Raw genomic sequence first — 20,562 nt, forward strand, 5'->3', positions numbered from 1 at the left:
CTGCCAGTGCCCAATGACCCTTTCCATAAAAATGTTTTTCCTGATGTCCAGCCTAAACCTCCCCTGGTGGAGCTTGAGGCCCTTCCCTCTTGTCCTGTCCCCTGTCACTTGGGAGAAGAGGCCAGCACCCTCCTCTCCACAACCTCCTTTCAGGTAGTTGTAGAGAGCAATGAGGTCTCCCCTCAGCCTCCTCTTCTCCAGGCTAAACAACCCCAGCTCTCTGAGCCGCTCCTCATAAGGCCTGTTCTCCAGCCCCTTCACCAGCTTGGCTGCTCTTCTCTGGACTCGTTCCAGAGCCTCAACATCCTTCTTGTGGTGAGGGGCCCAGAACTGAACACAGGATTCGAGGAGCAGTCTCACCAGTGCCGAGTACAGAGGGAGAATAACCTCCCTGCACCTGCTGGTCACGCCGTTTCTGATACAAGCCAAGATGCCATTGGCCTTCTTGGCCACCTGGGCCACTGCTGGCTCATGTTCAGTCGCTGTCAACCAACACCCCCAGGTCCCTCTCCTCCAGGCAGCTTTCTAGACAGACTTCTCCTAGTCTGTAGCACTGCATAGGGTTGTTGTGCCCCAAGTGCAGGACCCGGCATTTGGCCTTGTTAAACCTCATGCCATTGGACTCTGCCCAGCGGTCCAGCCTGTTCAGATCCCTTTGCAGAGCCTCCCTACCCTCCAGCAGATCAACACTTCCACCCAGCTTAGTGTCGTCTGCAAACTTGCTAAGGGTGCACTCAATGCCTTCATCCAGGTCATTGATAAAGACATTGAACAGGGCTGGACCCAGCACTGAGCCCTGGGGAACCCCACTTGTCACTGGCCTCCAGCTGGATTTCACACCATTTCCCACCACTCTCTGGGCCCGGCCATCCAACCAGTTTTCCACCCAGGAGAGTGTGCGCCTGTCCAGGCCAGAGGCTGACAGTTTCCCAAGCAGAATGCTGTGAGAAACTGTATCAAAGGCTTTACTGAAGTCCAGGAAGACCACATCCACAGCCTTTCCCTCATCCAGCAGCCTAGTCACTTTGTCATAGAAGGCGATTAGGTTAGTTTGGCAAGACCTGCCTTTTGTGAACCCATGTTGACTGGGCCTGATCACCTGGTTCTCTTGCATGTGCTTCATGACAGCACACAAGATCACCTGCTCCATGATTTTCCCTGGCACTGAGGTCAGACTGACAGTCCCGTAGTTTCCTGGGTCCTCCCTGCGACCCTTCTTGTAGATGGGCACAACATCAGCCAGCCTCCAGTCCAGTGGAACTTCCCCAGTCTTCCAGGACTGTTGGAAGATGATGGAAAGGGGTTTGGCCAGCACATCCACCAGCTCCTTCAATACCCTTGGGTGAATCCCATCTGGCCCCATAGACTTGTGACTGTCCAGTCGGGCTAGCAAGGCTCTGACCACCTCCTCTTGGATCATGGGAGCCTCATTATGCTCCTCTAGCTCCTGGGTTTGTACACAGACGGAACGACTTTCTTTGCAATTAAAGACTGAGACAAAGAAAGCATTAAGTACCTCAGCCATTTCCTCATCCTCTGTCACTGTTGTTCCTTCTGCATCCAACAGGGACTGTATGGTCTCCCTAGTCCTCCTTTTATTATTTATATATTTATAGAAGGATTTTTTGTTATCTTTCACAGACTTTGCCAATCTGATTTCTGGTTGAGCCTTAGCCCTTCTGATATTTTCTTTACACAATCTCACTTCCCTCCTGTAGTCCACCCAAGAGGCCTGTCCCCTCTTCCAGAGCCCATAAACATTTCTCTTCTTCTTGATATCACTCAAGATCTCTCTGTTCAACCAAGCTGTTTTTTCCCCCTGCCAGCTTTTTTTCTGGAACATGGGGATGCCTTTCTCCTGAGCTGCTAGGATTTCCTTTTTGAAGAGCTCCCAGCCCTCATGGGCTCCCTTGCCCTTGAGTACTGTCTCCCATGAGACTTTGCCAACCAGCCTTCTGAATGCATGTAGGAATGCAAATCAGCTCAAACACACCCAATAAGCTATCTTCCCCATCACGCATGGGCCAAAGAGGGTCAGTGGTAGACAAATAATTTACCTTAATTTGCATTGATTCATGTGAAGCAGCTGCCTTTAATCAGTAGAATCAAGCCTTCTGAAGAGGCAGACAAGAAAGGAGCACAGGTACAAACCGTGCAAATCTATGGTACTCAGCTTCACATATTTTGAAAATACCTCTGAAAAGTGCAGCAGCTGACAAAGACATAATTACCCTACAGCAAAAATAGGTGATGTTATTTCTTCTTTGCTTACTGGCACTGATTTTGATTATCTGTTATTTAGGATGACCAGACATTCTCCAGTATTGCTTTTATCTTTCCTTCTAATATGAAGATACATGTATTTAAACTTCAGTTTCTGATTAGGAGCTGAAAATCATAGTTTGCTCAGTTTTCCTTTTTTGTCTCCCAAGATTTTCACCTTTAAAAAGCAATTAACACTGCCAAGACATTGTATTTTATATATTATCACCAAAAAAATACCTACTATCATCTCTGACATATGAAGTTGTTTGTTTTTTGAACTCTTTCAAGCATCATGCAGTAATGCAGAATTGTGTTGGGAAAATACCTGTAGAGTGAAGGTCTCTAGTCCTCTGGACCATTTGTAAGTGGCAGGGGAAGACCATTCATCATACAACCTCCTTTCTCAAACACCAGGACCATCTGCTCAAATTCATCTCTGATGATATACACATGCACACACATCTGTAGACTCCCCGTAGTGCCATATTGACTGCTCATACTTTGATTGACACGGAGGGTTATCTTCGAAAATTTGCATCTGGGGTCAGGCCAACATTGCCTGAGGAATTCACAGAAATTGCTTTGGCCACTTTTCCCCTGGGGATTCTTGTGACTTGCTTAAGAATCGAGATGGAAGCCTGGCTTCCCAGACGTGTCTTTCCTTGGCCACTTCTCAATTTTGAGCTATATTGTGTGATGCACGATGTCCCACAGGACACTCAGAAATACAGTAGTCAGACACGTAGTTTTGATTTCATCAGAGTGATAGGGGTAACCCAAAACTGACTTCAGGGAGGTTCCAGGGAAACACTGGAGCAGGCTTTAGACCAGGTTATGTGTTCCAGGAAATTATACCTGGCTCCATAGACCATAACTTGATTCACTTTATTCTGATGTATGAAAATTCAGGTAGTACCAGAAAAGTTGCCAAACAGTGTTAAAGAGTCCTACAAGAAAAAAATTTGTCTGAATGATAGAACTCTTCAGAGCAGATAAAATCACAATGGAAATTCAGATTGTAACATCCCCAAATATCTTCAGCTTTCACTTGGATGCAGAGCCTTGTACTACCTGGCTTGAATACTCTGGAATCTCACAACTGCAATACTGTGAGAACTCCTAACTTGACTTCTTTTCCTAGGCATTTCTGGAGCGCCACCAAACAGGGTGGCTGCATGGAAGCTATTACATTTTGCAGAGATTAACTGTGCTGAACACTAATGCAGACTTTCTTCCAGAAAACATTTGGAAACTGGTGTACTTGAAAAATTCCCTCACTTGCTTTAAAAAAAATAATTTGATTGAAGGTTAAAAAGTGCATGTCTGTTACTCAAAACCACACAGAGAGTACAAAAGCAGGTGTAATTTCTCAAAGGGATCAGGACAACTGTAGCAGGCATCAATGGAAACAATAACATTACAAAGAACTGTCTTATGATTTAGTTAATTGTGAAAGTAGAACAGTAATAGGAGAACAAAGTTCAGAAACCCCACAAAGGACCCATTCTAAAGAAAAATGAAAATATATAGGTCCATGTTCTGATTTGAGCTAAAGTAGAACCAGTCTTCTAAATTTTCAGCTTAGCCTCATCTAAGTAACTTCATTTTCTGAATTTCTACTGCTTGTTTTTCAGCCAGTGTTCCTCTCTAGAACAAGTAACATGGGGCATTCCTACAAAGACCAAGGTCATCCTCTTGGTGGAATGCCATAACTGAAGTGAGTGAAAAAGAGTTGCACCTGCAAGGAGGAGTGGACAGGACCCCAAAACCGACCATATTCACCATACTCAGTATAAAACGGAGGGATCACAAGGGTCATGCCCTCTTCTTTGATGACTGGTGTCCCATATGGTCTTCCTCTGGTTTGTTTGTCTCTGATATCAGATCTGTGTGTTCCTGAATCCAGTTCCTGAGTCTATCATCTCCCACCTTCCTCCTGCTGATGATCCTGGGCTCTTTTTCCCACTCCTGTTCTGCAGCATCAGTGATGATGTAGTACTCAGGGTCAGTATGATTTCATATTTATTATTATTATTATTATTACTGTTGTTGTTGATGATGATGTTGTAGTTATTAATATTGTTGTAATTGTTGTTATGATTATTATCATCATTATTATTATTTCTTTAAAGTTGCTTCAGTTTGTTTCCAACTCAGAGTCTCTTTGTCTTATGTCCCTTTCCCTGGTGTGGGGGAGGGAGGATTTCTATGTAACAGTTAGTATTTGGCAAAACCATGACAGTCCACTATTCCCAGCCTCCAGTATAAACCAGTCCATGACATTTAGTGGAAGAATTCTAACAGAATTCTAAATCTTTTCTTTTACCACAAAATCGTTTTGTGCACCAGCTGTTGCTGAAGCATGAAGTGTCCATGTGTCAATAATTGTATCACACCTCAGTGCTGGTTCCAGATCTTAACTCTCCTCCCATTAAAAACTGCACTGTGCGTACAACTGGATTTTTTTCTCCCTTTAGCACCCAGCCACTGGGTCTTGGCAAGAGAAGACAAAATGAAAAAATGTATCAGCAATTTAGAATACTATATTCTTAATCAACTATGCTTATTGTAATGGACTGAGTCACTGCCTCAGGGACCACGTAAGTGGCTATACGTTGCAAGGTTTTATTATTCAAAGGGAAAATTATGTTAACCTTTGGGTCTCATTGCATTTTAGGAAATTATTGTCCATGTAAGTAGAAAGCAAGCATAGAGACCAAGTCAAAACAAAGTCCTGAAACTTGCCCTACAGGCACACTAGTTATTTGTCCATGACAGGGATGAAGGCTAACCTTTCTACCCACTGTCTCTGTGGGAGGCGCAACCCTGCTTCGAGCTCTAGTGTCCACATTCTTCACAGATATAATAATGTTTTTTAACATATCTGTTACAATGTTGGCGTATAAATACGCACAATAGTCTGTTGGTATATTGCTGCACTGAAAGAGTGCATCACATTAATTCCTTCTGCTCCCTGTATTTCCAGCACAAGAGCACATATTTACAATCGGGATTTTCTTAGGCTACAAGTATATTTGCTTTCTACAGAGTGGTGGCAACTATGGTCCCTCTCTTCACAATGATAAATGGAAGTATAGTTTTCTCTACAAGGAATCCAGAGTGGGTTTACAACATGTAATCCTGGTCAAGGCATTATACCCAGCACAACGAAAAGCAGGGTAATATGAACCAGTAATGTCTTCTGCAGGACATTCAGACCTGCATATAGAAATTCTGGTAGCCATCAGGCTGCCTCTAACAGCACACATCCTCAAAACAGCTCTTCATATCACCATGTACATACAGCCCTCAATTAACTATTTGTACATCTTCAGTTTTCATTTCCTCAGAACATAACCCACATAAGCTGAAAAGTGCAAATGAAGTCTACTTTTTGATTAAAGGAGGGATTTGATTGTAAAAGAAAGTTCTTTACAAAAGCAGATATTCTAGTTGCCTACGCATATTGAATATGACATTTCCAAAGAAAACAAGCAGAGCAATAGAAGAAGCATACCATGGAGAACACCTGCACCAGAGAGTTTAAAATCAGATCATATGCCATTATAGTAAGCATAGTTTGTTTTGCATTATTGCTTAGATATGATGATAACCAATTGAGGGATTGACATAAACCCCATATTGTATTATTCTGAGGCTTTGTTAAGAGCAAAGAATGTGTGACCAAATCAAAGGCTTCACTAAAGCTAATAAACACAGCTTCAGTCATATACGTGGCCTTTATCCACAGCTTGATTAATATCACATTTAACCTAGAATAAGGCTGAGGTTATGGAGTGCTTTAAACAAAAGCCAGATTTGAAATAGCATAGGGTGAGGGAAGTAATATGTTTAAATTAATAAAGCCATTGATCTGTCCACACACCTAACATTTGGAAATGTTAGCTAATGGCATTAAAGCAGCTGAAAATGTATTAATTAAATCCAAGAAAACACCACCTTTCTGGTACATGAAGTTTTTCAAATTGTTCAGAGATTCAGAAAGCCCTGAGACATGCTGAAGGAATCATGAAAGAAAATGACTGCAGATTTGAGCTGCAAAAATGAGATTTCATCCACCTGTTTCTTCAAAGGGTAATTAATGGTTCTCAGTACTTCATTAAAATGTTTCAAAATAAAATAAAAATAGTTTCAAAAGAGGAAAAGCTGATTACTGAATTTTAAAAAAACAAACAACACAACAAATTAGATTAACTTGATTTCTCAAAGGTCAGAAGGTTTCTGTATCTGTTAACAGGCCCAGTGATGATTATTTAATGCCTTAACTATTTGTTATGTCTGTTACAATTTAACCCAAATCTTTAATTCATTAAAATGTGTTGTTCCAGCTCTGTTAAAAAGTCCTTTCATTCCTTTCCAAATGCACTCTGATTCCCCAGCCTATTTTAACATGATAGTCTAAATAAAATGCAGGTTTTGCTTTTCTAAACTCATCTTTATTTCCATTTCAAAGTTGAGTATAGTACCCAAATCATAAAAACATCTGCTCTGTCTATTATTTTGCTATTTCTTATCTCCCTGCTGAGAGACTTTAACTTGTCACGGGTTATTTGAGGATAACAGTTCCCTGCTTTAACCTAACTAGTTGCTACAAATCTGAACTTGGAATGATCACTGTCCCAAAGTTAAGCAGTTACGTCCACAGTGAGTAGCTGTTAGTATGTCAACCAGTCCAGTAGCTGGGGGTTGCAGAGTGGATGTGTAATAGGACAGCAAATCTTTCCTAACTAAAACAGTAACTCCCAGAATCACTCTAAGAAAAGTCACTTCTGCTAGAAAATTTCTGTACTTCAAATAGACTGAAATTAACAGAAGGATTTAGAACAAGTCAATCAAAAAAATTTGTAATAAATACTTGGGAAGGGTTGGCATTTAACTAAAAGCTTTAATATGATGTTTCTGGACCAGTGCTGGGAGACAACATGAGATGAAGGGAGATCCTGAGGGTACATAGACGAGATGGGAAGAGCCTGGATTGAACCAGCTATGGAAGAGGGGAACAACTATGGATTTTGAAAGGTCAAAATGGGTAACTTTATCTCCAAAGTGCCCTCTTCATTTGCATATGTCTGAAGACACCCAAGAAAGGAGAAGCTTGCATGTGATACATGTACCACACCCAGCCACCCACACACTTTCATATAATCTGCACAGCTCTTTAATGACAGGCAGTTGTACGTAAAGCCCACTGACTAGTTTTGTGAAAAGTTGATTAAAATCATAACTCAGATGTAATGAAATGGGTAAACAAAGGTCAAAGCCTTCACAGGGGACTTAAACGTAAAATATTACATCTATTTAAATATCGTGACCTGACTAGCTGTATAATTTGGGGGTCTTTCTTTATTTCTCGTGTCCTTCTGCCACTAACCACTCATCTATTTGGTACACAAGAAACAAGTAACTGAAAAAAGGCAAATTTCTATGCTTTCAGTCAAATCCAAAAATCACTAGGCAAGTTTCATTACTTATGGGAGTCAGCATTCACAGTGCTCAGATAAAATATTAAAAAAATTATTAAAAACATCTCCTCAGAGTTGAAAGCATAGAATATTTAATCAATCCTGACAATCAAAGCATGATCTAGTGGAAACATACACAATATTATTTCCAGCATAGAAAAGATGGGTGGGCAAGACTTCTTAACTTGCACTGATTTATTTCAGATGTTTTGCTATGTGCACAGCTCCATTCTCAGGACTCTAATTGTACCTGTGGACACACTGATAAACAGATCATCCCAAGGGATTCTCTTTATTCTCCTCTTTGAGAAGTTCTGATTAAAAAGCAAACCCAGGAAATTCTGTTCAAAGGGAGACGCCAGTATGTCACACATAATTCTGACCCAGATTTCACTGAGATGACAGAATAACATAATTTTGGGGGAGAGGGAAGGGAAATAAAAACAAGCAGTAAAAGTCAGTATGAAAATGTTGGAATATTCAATTTGAACATTTCAGTGTAAATGACTTTTCCACTTTTCCAAGCCTCTCAGACCAAGCATGAGAGTACTTAAGGAATTCCCTAGGGCTTCACAGTTCCCACATCATACCGTGCTTCATTCATTATACCCAGCAGGTTACAGTACATCCAAAATCACAAGGGAGGCACTATATTAGCCAGTTGTGAATTCCTGCAAGCCTTCACCAAACACAAATCTAATTCTCTGATCCTCTAAAAATTTATCCAGTACCCAGCTGTGTCCACAGGTTTTCTGTCAAGTTTTCTTCTCGTAGCAGCCTTTTCTTCTGTTCCTCCCAGATCGGTTTTCCTTATCCTTCCTGTTCTTGCTCTTCCCAATGTATCTTGTTCACCACCCAAACTGGTGAACCTGTAGCAAACCCATGAAGTGGATGTTGCAAAGCCAGAATAAATGTCAGTGGTGGGATGACCTAGGTCTACAGGATATTATAGTGGCTCGCAAAAAATCCTTCCTTACTGTGCGCTTTTGGTTGCTGCACTTGGAGAGCTGCACAATACAGCTCTGATCCAACCATCCCATACAGAGACTGACAGCCTAGAGGCTTTTCTCTTAGGCCTTCAGTTCCTCCATGATCCACCAGGCACTGTCATCCTCAAAAACCTCAAAGGGAACACTGGTCGTGAAGAAGCCGTATCAAACCAAAGACAGCTATGTTTAATGTTGGTGCAAGCAAATTGATATATTGCAGTATTATCCAGTATTATTTTATTTAATAAAATATTAAAATATTGATAACGTATTTCATAAAAACAAAATTGTAATTAAACATATGTAATGTATACGCATGGATTTTCAATAGATCTAGAAAATTAGTAGTGCAAGTCTTCTTGACTTTCCAAGACAATTTGATTCCTGAGAATGTAAATCCAAGTCATTCACCTTAAATACAGTTGTGCTGTGAAAACAAGATGAAGTCATAAACAGAAATAAAAAATCCTATTTCACACATTGCTTTTAGATATATATATATGATTTACTCCAAGAAATAGCTTTAAGGTACAGCTATGAAAATGTTGAAGGGATGTGAATATTCATGTCTCTGAAAAAAGGAAAACCAATCACATTAATTATCTATTCGGAAGAAACAATGAAGATACTATGTTGAAAAGCACTATGAAATTCTGCACATGGGAATAATTGTGGTAACAGGGAAAGTTGGAGGATATTCTTTGAGAAACAATATGCTAATGGGTAATTAAAGACCTATTGAATACATCATACATCAAATGACACACTAAAGGTTTTATGTTTAATCATCATGCCTCAACTTTGTTACTCCCTAGTTTATGAATGAGTAAATAGGCAAGTGTGATGTCTTATAGACTACTCTAATGCTTTTTTCAAGGAGTATCCATAATAGACTTGGACCTGCCATGCAACAATTTATTCATGTTGCATGCTGGCCTGTTTACCAAGATGTTTTCTGCATGACTACATTGGCCTAACTCACCAAGCCTCAGCCTGGAAAAAACCCTAGTATTTAAAAATCTTCAAGAGGCTTAGCCAGAACTGATAGCTTTGATGATGGTTCCACCTCTGACTCTATCTGAAAACAATCAAAGTCCCACAGCCATCCAAGGACAGAAGAACAAAGGATTCTGGTAACATTTTATGTGAATGTCTCCAGAGACAGTAAGCTGTTGCTCAGGAGAAACAACTAAGGAGCGGAAATTCTTTGGCATGTCTCAGGGGTCAGCCTGCTAGCCTAATGAGGGTGGTGGGACTGTGGGGCTCTAGGTAAGTTAAACATGCAGAAAATCCACTGATTCATTTAAATTCCTCTTGGCTAATACATTTATATCTATATCAGTTCTGGGCCCCTCACCATAAGAAGGATGTTGAGGCTCTGGAACGAGTCCAGAGAAGGGCAACAAAGCTGGTGAAGGGGCTGGAGAACAGGCCTTATGAGGAACGGCTGAGAGAGCTGGGGGTGTTTAGCCTGGAGAAGAGGAGGCTGAGGGGTGACCTCATTGCTCTCTACAACTACCTGAAAGGACGTTGTAGAGAGGAGGGTGCTGGCCTCTTCTCCCAAGTGACAGGGGACAGGACAAGAGGGAATGGCCTCAAGCTCCGCCAGGGGAGGTTTAGGCTAGACGTTAGGAAAAAATTCTTTACAGAAAGGGTCATTGGGCACTGGCAGAGGCTGCCCAGGGAGGTGGTTGAGTCACCTTCCCTGGAGGTGTTTAAGGCACGGGTGGACGAGGTGCTGAGGGATATGGTTTAGTGTTTGATAGGAACGGTTGGACTCGATGATCCGGTGGGTCTCTTCCAACCTGGTTATTCTGTGATTCTGTGATTCTGTGATTATTAAACAACTAAGTAAGGGCAGTGGCAGAGGTTTAATAAGTTCTGGGTCACAAAGTCCCGATGCAGGCTGGCATTCTGCTCCACCATCCAACCTTCCACAGTGACAGGTTGGATCCACAGATGTAGGAATGTTGTATTTAAGGTAAGAATAAACACAATTGCATTGTAAAAACAAAGAGTTGCATGAATGCTGAGTGGGTTATAAAGTAGCTGCTATATATTTTATTTTCTCCTGCCTCTCAACCCACACTCTCTCATCTTACTGAAATAAAGTTGTGCAGTGGGATACACTTGTGAAAGAACAAGTTCTAGTAAGAAAATCTGTGTCTGCACTTCATTGCTGAAGCATGAGTGTGTTTGCATCTCTGACTACCTCGGCGGGAGTATAAATCGGAGAGTAGAAGTGCCACATGCTGAGTTTCACTTCTATAACCCATTTTATGGCCACAAAAATGTGGACATACATATGACAGGTGCAAATTGCCAGGTTCTAAAAATCATGGGCCTTTTTATTCATCAGTTTCTATGTCATGCATGGGCTGGAAGGGAGCTGGCTCCTGCCCAGGCCACTCGCGGCTCAGCTGACGTGTGTCACATCTTTCGTGCCACCTCGGCATGAGACATGGGATTACAGCACCTTAACACAAAACTGGGGCTGGCATTCCTGAAAGTAATCTCCCCCCTCTCCCCCCCACCCCCCCTGCCCCATATACAGTCCTGTTTTCAGAATTTTTTTTTTTCCTTCTGCACACAGGCAGCTACAGGAAAGTAACAAAAAAGCCTGGACAGGGCACGTGGATAAGTAAGTATTTCATCATTCTTTTGATTTCAAAACTTGAAACAAGAAGAGTTTACAGAGGGTTTTATGTAAAATATTTCAGATGAAGTCTAGCTGTATAAGAAAATACTGGGATAGGTCCAGATACAGATGTGCTATCTACCCAGAAACTATTTGGCAAGTCAGTGAACTGTGATATTGTAAGAAAGTCTGGGCTTCAGTACAAGTTTTCAAAAAAGTGCCTGTTGGCTGAGCTACAGTAGTAAAGCTGTTTATTGGCAAAGTAGTTATATGGGAAGCTGAAGTGAAGACCCTGCTTCTTTTCCCACTGTGATTCTTTTTCTCACCACAATTAATTTATTATAGGTAGTTCAGCCCAGACCTTTTGCATAGCGGTTGAGGGACAAAGTCTAGACATAATTTATTGGCCAGGGCCTAGTGAAAACAGAATTGTAGCATCCACGTTTTCCCTCTGTTTCTCTTTTTTCTTCTGCCAGACATATCAAGTACACTATATGCTAAGTATCTGGTATGTGAGCCCAAACTGACCGAGGAAGGTTTTCCTTTGTTAGAGTGGTCCTGTATCATATTGTGATACTTCTCCATTATGCTGAACAGTAAATATCAAGCTAAACAATAACAGCAGTAAAATTTTGATAACAGCACATATTTTTTGTCTTTCATGTAGCCCATAAAAACATGCAGCAATACTCATTAGGTCCCCCATGTCACAATTCTTGTTAGCTGGGTAGATGTTGTTATAATCACTGTACACGTTAACAAAGTAAAGTGCAGAGCAGTTAAGTGTCACGAGCACAAGGTATCAATGGCAAATTCAGGAACAGAAACCCCCAAACCTACTTGTGTTTTACAGGGGAGCACCCCAGTGCTGCAGAGAAATATCAGAGTAGCAAACACTGTGGTATGTATGGAAAGAGGCCAAGAACAGCAGAAGCTTGGCACCTGGCAGGTCCGCTTCCCATCTTCAGAACGCTTTACAAATATTAATTTGACAATTCACTAAATAATCTTTAATGGAAGGCCTAGGATGGGTTTGCGCTAAGTGGGAGGACAGCTGGGATTGAGCATCTGCTTCGGATTTGCCAGTCAAATCAGTGGCACAGATGAAATCAGAACTAAGCCGTTCTGCATCCCAGGGCCAAAATACAGCAGAGTAAACAATGCCACTTGCTGTGGGGAGAGAAAGGCCCTCTTTTTTCCATGCAGCCATGCAGCTGGGACTCTAATGCCTTGTCCCCCCTCTGCCACCAGCGTGGAGATCCATGGCAGGTCCCTGCTCACTCCAAGACCTAGGGGTATGGCAGGGACCAAGGGGATGCATTCCACAGCCTGAATCCAGTCTAGACGTGAATTCAAACTTGTTCCCTTGAACACATTTGACTGAAAGTCCAAAGACAATGTAGCTCTGAGATGGGGCTGAGGTCTCTGTTTCATTTACATACAACCCAAGTAGTCACTGGGAGCCTGATGGCAAGCATGCAGAAAAGCACAGCCATTTCTCTGCTGCTCCACCAAACCTACATCAGTGGTAATGATCTCTGGGGGAAGAACAGCCCTATTTGGCCTCCAGGCTGTGACAGTCAGAGAAAGCCTTAACTGTTCCTTTGTAAAATGGGCGTCCGTGATGTATAAGCTCTGCAAAGGGTTAAGGATTGCTGTGACAAGGGGGGTTCATAGGATGGGAAAACAATTTTACTTTAAATAAGAGTAGGGAGTATCCAGGCTGCTCATTTCACATGAGCAGTGAAGTGAAGGAACACTTTCGTAGGCTTCCCCAAAACACTGCTGCTCACAGCCAGTCTCAGCATGCCACCGGGGCTGATATTGGCACGAGATCCCTCTGTCCTACCTGCCAGATGCACCTGCTCTGAGCTGCTCTCACCTGCTCAGCAGTCCCTCTGATGGGTTCAAACTCCTCTTCAATACCTCCTGCCCACCGGACTGCAGAAAGCCATCCTTCTGTGCATTTTAAATTCTTGTTCTCATCTCTAATGGAATCAATCCACTGGAAAAAAAAAATACTATGGGGCCACTTTCAGCTGTTCCTAATTCTCACCCAGACAGAAACTCAGCATTAATTTGGTGGAAGAGTCATCTGAGCAATAACTTATGGAGCAGTAATCTAGGTGTTTTCATGTGGTGCTTTGACAAAGCTGATTCTCAGGTGTCATTAGCAGGTTTGTAAATAAAAATCCAGTGAATTTGAAAAAAAAAAGTGTAGTTCTAGGAGCAGAATTATAGAGGCTCATATAAATATACACTCAAGTCTAAATGGTGATACTGAAAACAGTAAAAGTAGCTATTAAAAATACATCAAAAAGCATACAAGAAATTTCTCCTAGCATTCTTTTCCAAGTATTTATAATACTAGCATATAGTGACTGCAGTGAAAGATAACCTGAAGGAAATAAGAGTCAAGAATTTTAAATTCACAGTACAGATTATATTCTTAAAATATCCAAGAGTTCTTTCACAGTATTAACCTTTCAACTACTGCTTGAGCACCTCAAGCCTAACTATCTCATGCACATTTCAGAAGAAGCAACATCGACTGCAAAAAAAAGATGAGAAAGAAAAAACCCTATCACTAAGGTGATCCAGAAGTAGTTAAGCAGTAAATTTATCAGACGGAAGCTCATTTAGTTTACTAAGTTGTTCAGGACAATTTAGGACAAAGGCAGGCTGAGGGTAATCATGTAAAAAAATCTAAAAAATCTAACTAAAAATCTAAAAAATCAACAAATTTCAGCTGAGATTCAGTGCGGACGATATAAAATGATGTGTATCTAAAAGGAAAATAATAGTTACGATGAGTAAGGGTGTGAGGGTTATTACAGATTGTGCATGCAAACGTCAGAGCAGTTCTCACTAGTAGTTCAGAAACCCCTAAAGGTTTAGGAGAAAGAAACCAAAATAAAGAACACTGTTATGTTGCTGTAGATGTTCCATTGTCTGCCCAAATCCTAGATGCTGAGTGCAGTCTTTATTTTCTTGTCCCAGAATGGCTGTAAGTAAAATACAGATATTGAGAGAAGGATAAAGTTATATTCAAAGCTGTAAGTGGTACAAGGAATGGCTGAGAGGACCAGGAACCTCAATCTACAGGCAAGGTGAGTTAGCAGGAGTATATTTGGAGTTTATAAAAATGCTAGTGGCATAAGGAGGATAAAGATGGAGATTCATTTTCTTCTTTAATACAAGTCAGCAGTCTCCAAATGAGCTAGTAGAAACCATGCTGAAAATGGAAAATTAAAAAAGTCCATGTTCTTCACAGAGAGAATAGTAGCCCCTCAATGATTTGGGGATTTCTAGTAGTTTGCATAAGTTGAAGAGGAGAACAGACAAGCACATGAAATAATAACACACCAAGGGTTAGTAAATACATAACCATATCCAGTTTAGAAATCTTCCTGAGCTGGAAATAGAGGATTCATACACGCTCGGCAGACCTTGTTGAAGAGAAGATCCTGAGATAGACAGACCTCTGTTCCTGTGTTTATAATAAATTAGGATAGGTGAACACATCTCACAAGGCTTTCTAAGAGTTTGGGGGAAAATAATGAAGGGGAAGATTTTCACAGTGATTGAAATGTTTAATCCCATTCAAAAAAACTCTGATCTGAAACAATCAAGCCCCAAATCTATGTTTTCCTTCTTGAAATACTCAGTCTGAAGTCCGAACAAAACGGTGATATGACCCAAAACAGTGATCCACAATGCAAGTGGAGGCAAGTGTTATGCATCCCAAATGAGTGCTGAGACTTTTTAACTACTATATTACTCACACATTGGCCATATGTCATAGATAATCCTACAGACTGCTTCTATGGAGAGATGAGATCTTCTAACACGAATAGAGCAATGTATCCCTTGTTTGAAGGTGCTATCCATATCCTGCCCTCAGTAATAAATACCCAACCAACAACAGTGGCAAACACAAAAAACCAAATCTTGCACTTCCATGCAGATACAAACATGTGATTGCTTTTTGGAAAGCAGTATATAGGTGGGTGCTTAAAGGTGACCTTCCTATAACCCAAGGTATAATATTGTCTCTGTAAATTAATATCTAACTTTATTTTACTTCACTAATATTCGAAGCAATTATTTAGATAGTCTGACCTGGGTAGTAGCATCCTTACCAGTATTGCCTAATCACATCCCCTTTGCTCTGCAAGCTACACAGGAGCTCCACAATGATCCTTCATCCATCCTGTACTCAGCTTCCTAGTTGATTTTACACTAATCAGCCCAACCTCATAGCACAATTCTCCATAATGCAGAGGGCTTCTCTACTTGTGTGTTGCCCAAAGCTTCCAGCTGAGCTCCTGAACCATGAAAATCCTGTCCAGTTTCCTCAAGGTTTAACTAACCCATTCTTCTTTAAGACTAAGCTCAACAGATTTATTCTGTGCATGTCTTTGTTTTTTACTTCAGCCGCTAAATATCTGAAAGCTGACAAGATTTAGATCTTTGGACAGTCTTTCAGACCTTCTTGTTTCTTCATTCTCTCTGCCATAGCCACATACACTTCACATTTCTACTGAAGAAACTGAAGTGTCACCTTTAGTAGCAGTATTTATTATTGTTATATCTGTTGTCAGAAGACTTAAAGTTATTCATAATTTTCTATTTCTAGCTTTTATGTCTTCACTGTTGCTACCAAACACCACAAACTGGCCTAGAATTCATAAGCAGCCATAGGTATTTTTCCTAGTCACACATACTTTTTGTTGGGTGGTGATGTGTCATTTGTTAACTCAGCTTTCTGAATTCTGTGAAAATCACCTATCCAGTCACCAGGTTCAGAAGGCACTGCAGTTCATTAAATTTATCCTTATCACTTGATTTCCAGTGATCTAACACATTATCACTAAATACTTTCATACTGCTCATTAGAAAACAGATACATATTTCACAGTGGACTTTCTTCTGAAGCCCCACCAGGAGCTCTTGAGCTCCGGAAAGACTAGTCTTGCCCAGCCCTATGGAAATCTAAAAGATGTGTACTTGCGTTTCCAGTCCTGCTGAGACCTCTCCAGAACTCCCAAAATGGACCTTCTCTGGTCTGAAAGGATAAACGTATGATTGTCACATAAAATAACTAAGGCACGATGAGAAATTTCACCAGAGAGTTTTGGAAAAACAGAGGCTTTGGCAATTTACCACACACATACTAAAGGGACTTCATTACATGATTTTACAATTAAGGAGAAAACATCAAAACATATTGTCACATTCAAGTTAAAAACAATGGCTTATATTGAAAAGCATCTGTTTCAAGTCAACTACAGATGTGATCTGTTAATAGAAACCATGACTATTATCATTGGTGTTTTTGTTTTAGTTCACTTTGTATCACAGAAGACTTAACTGATTCGGGCATCTTTTAATAAAGTTGATCTTAATCCAATTAGGCAGAAAAATTCTGATATTTTAAAGAAATGAGTATAGTTTGGAGCCCTTTCAAGTACAAATTTTCCCTAATGTCTTTTGGAATACAAGGCATTTTTACCTGTATAATGTATGAGCTATATGACTGCTGTAGACACTTTGGGTTGATTCAGCTCTCACAAGTACTTATATCTATATCTTTTTTACTTTTGGAGTTATTTCACATGCAAACGACCATGAGGCCTGCAGCAGAGCATTTGATATTCCCCCATCAGCAATTTGCAAGAAAAAGAAAAAGAGGGAAAGCACTCTACTCCTTAACTAATGCCAAAGTGCACAATCACTGGGAAGAGAGAGAGAAAACTCACACAAGACAGCATCAGTCACAAATGAGCACATGAACAAGTTTATGAGTGCACAGAGAACACAGCAAAAGGGCTAAATGCAGCTGACCGGACACTTTTAGGAGCCTTTGGCAAATCTGCAAAGTAGCTTGAGAGAACTTAAAGAGAAAATATCTTTTATTGGATCAACAGGACTGCGTGCAGCAGTGCATGTACATGGAAAAGAGTAGATTTGGGACACTGGTCTTTTTCGTGTGTAGTGTTACTAAAACAGTACTATTTTTACATACTCCAAAGTCCCAGCAAAGCGATCTCTGAAGAATAAAAGAACATTAAAATGTATTCAGCTGCAAGAGATGCATCATGTATGTGCAATGCAGGTTTTCTCTTGATGGTTGTAAATTACTACTCAATGTGCTAAAAAAAAAAAGAAGGCCGGAGAAAGACTGGGATTGTTTTCCTTTCTGGAAGCAAGCCATGTATCTCGCAAAGCTGTTAATTAATTCTTAACAGGAGATGAATAGGATGTCCTAATAAAATGATAGTATTTTTAGTTATCGTTATTAATGGGAAAGTCATAGAAACGTAGAAACATGGAATCATAGAATCATAAAATAATTTGGGTTGGAAGGGACCTTAAAGATCATCCAGTTCCAACACCCCTGCCATGGGCAGCGACATGTCTCACTAGATCAGGCTGCCTAAGGCTCCATCCAGACTGGCCTTGAACATTCCCAGGGAGGCGGCATCCACAACTTCCCTGGGCAACCTGTGCCCGTACCTCACCACTCTCATGGTAAAGAAATTCTTCCTTATGTCTAGACTAAATTCTTCCTTATGTCTAGTCATTTGATTTTTTTTTTTCTAAATCAAATGAAATTCAAGTGCTCTTTTGTTTCCTTCTAAAAGATTGGGAAGTATTCATGTTTTTGAAAAAAGTTGTCATTTTTAAAATAGTGTTTATAAGTCAGTGTGTACAGTTTGCAGAAATTTCTAAGTTAATTAATTTCAGAAGGCAGCATATAAAAAGATAGCCTCTCCTCTTCTGTCACAAATCTTTGTATATTAATGCAACTATTAACTGAAATATTTTTAAGGCTTGGTAAGCAGCAATTTTCTACTAATTCATTCCAGGCTACAGTGGTAGCTTTTAAAATGGTCAAATATAGGTGACAGCTGAGAAGGTTTCATAAATTATAACCCTTTGCATGTTGCGAGAGTGGATTGTTTGATTCATAATCGATGGAGTAGAATGTTTTCCCTGTATGCTTTCAATGGCAGAACTAGGATGCAAACAAAAAAACAAAATGTCTATCTGAGGCTCGCAAAAGCTTCCAGTGAGGATTTCTATAAGTTTTACAAAATGAAATATTTTCTGCTGATCTCCGCGTTTTTGGACTTCACATCATTACATTGCTTGTCTGCAGGGAACATACATATCTCAGACATATTATGAGATGTGTTTCTCAAAGACCTTGATAAAAATTTACATTTTTTTTAGCAAATAATTTTTTTCCACATATGAAAATGCTTAAACAAACGTTTAATGACTGGATCCAGAATGTTCCCTTTAGGCCACAGAAAATTACTTTAATCTGTGAGTGCGATTTGCATCCATCAGAAGACAAAATTTCTCAGTCAATAGTGCAGTTAGCCTAAAATGTGGCTTTATATTTGTTCCAACTTAATGGTGTTTGTCCTGCAAGAAAAAACTAATTCCTCTCCCTCTCTGCTCAAAGACATGGTTGACTGAACAGAAGTGTTTATGGATAGAACATTCATTTATGTAACAATACCTTCAACTAGCCACACTACACCCCCAAAGAAAGGTTAATTTGAAAATAACACTGTGGGAAACCTTGGCTGGTCTGGGGAATCAGAATGTGAGATTAACATTTGCCTTGAACAGATACCCGTGTATCCTTGAAGAAGCTGGAGGGCACCAAGAAGAGCAGAGTAAACAAGATTAGGAAGCTGACAGGACGCAGATGGAATCATTCGATTATGAGGTTACGACAGAGAAAGTGTCATCCAATTATTAACTCTTGGCTAAACCAATCATGTATGAACACACAGTTCCAGAAAGGGTATAAAAAGTTTTGTAAAAACAATAAAGAGCTCCTTTTGCTCACAACTTCTACGTGTCGTTGACCACCCCAACCGTAACATAACACCATGCAAAAGCACAAATTTAATTCTGCTTTACCAATATAACCTGAAATGCTTCAGAGTGATAGTTGGGGGAAAGGAGATGCCTGTTGTGATAGGACAAGGGGTAACGTTTTTAGACAAAAAGAGGGTAGATTTAGACCAGATATAAGGAAGAAATTTTTTTACAATGAGGGTGGTGAAACACTGGCACAGGTTGCTCATAGAGGTAGCAGAAGTCCTGTCCCTGCAAATATCCAGAGTCAGGTTGTATGGGTCTCTGGGCAGCCTGATCTAGTTAAAGATGTCCCTGCTCTTTGTGGGGGGATTGGTCTAGATGATCTTTTAAAGACTCCTCCAACTTGAACTGTTTTCTGTGATTCAAAGGAGTTTAAAAATAAAGAGTTAAATGATCCTTAACCTATTTAACAGAATCATACAGTGTGAAAAGTTCCAGTGATGAATGCAAGGCAGTTGAGGCTAGGTGCCTCTCAAGGCTATAGTAGTAAGTACAAACTCAAACAGCTTGATGCTCAAGGATAGGTGGCGAGAAATAAATAAAGCCAAGGTGCCCAGTTAGCCTGATTATGTAGAACTATGCTGCAGACTGTCTTAAACATTTCAGAATCTGTCTCAAATAACTTGTCATTAATTTATTTTGTTTAAAATATGCATTGACCACTCAGAAGACTGAATGAGCTCTTTAACTTATGAGACTTGTTCCAAGCACTTCTTTTATTTATTTCTATGTCATTACACTAACAAATGTGTGTTTAGGTAGCACTGCTACTTTAAGACTTCCTACTGTCACATAAGAAGATGACAGGTTTGTTAATTGTCTATTATAAACATAACCAGAACCAGAAGAAAACCATCATACCCCAACAAGGAAATTACGACTGTTCCCACCCTTTTCCTCCATATGTGGTGTTCCACGCCCCTCAGCTCTGCCAAATGTTGAACTGACTGATTCCGTAGCTGAAGAAGGGGCTGTCAGGGGGGAAATGTGGCCCTGAAGAGGGGGAGAAATAATCTCTTGGAGTGCAGATAAGGAGGTGTTTGACCAAATATATTCCCCTGCAGAGGGCTCTACCTTGCAGGGCAGTTTGATGGCCGAAAGGCAACAAGTTGCGGGTTTCAACTGAGATGTTCATTTGTCAGATAGAAAAAATACAGGATAAAAGAATGGAAGCAAAATCACTTTATTTGAACTCTGTTCTTTTCATGTTAATAATCACTTTGAGTCAGGGTATTTATGCTGATTGATTACATAAAGCAAGCAGTACTCTGCTTTGAACTAG

This window comes from Phaenicophaeus curvirostris, chromosome 1 (genome assembly GCF_032191515.1).
Source record: "Phaenicophaeus curvirostris isolate KB17595 chromosome 1, BPBGC_Pcur_1.0, whole genome shotgun sequence".
Lineage (NCBI taxonomy): Eukaryota > Metazoa > Chordata > Aves > Cuculiformes > Cuculidae > Phaenicophaeus > Phaenicophaeus curvirostris.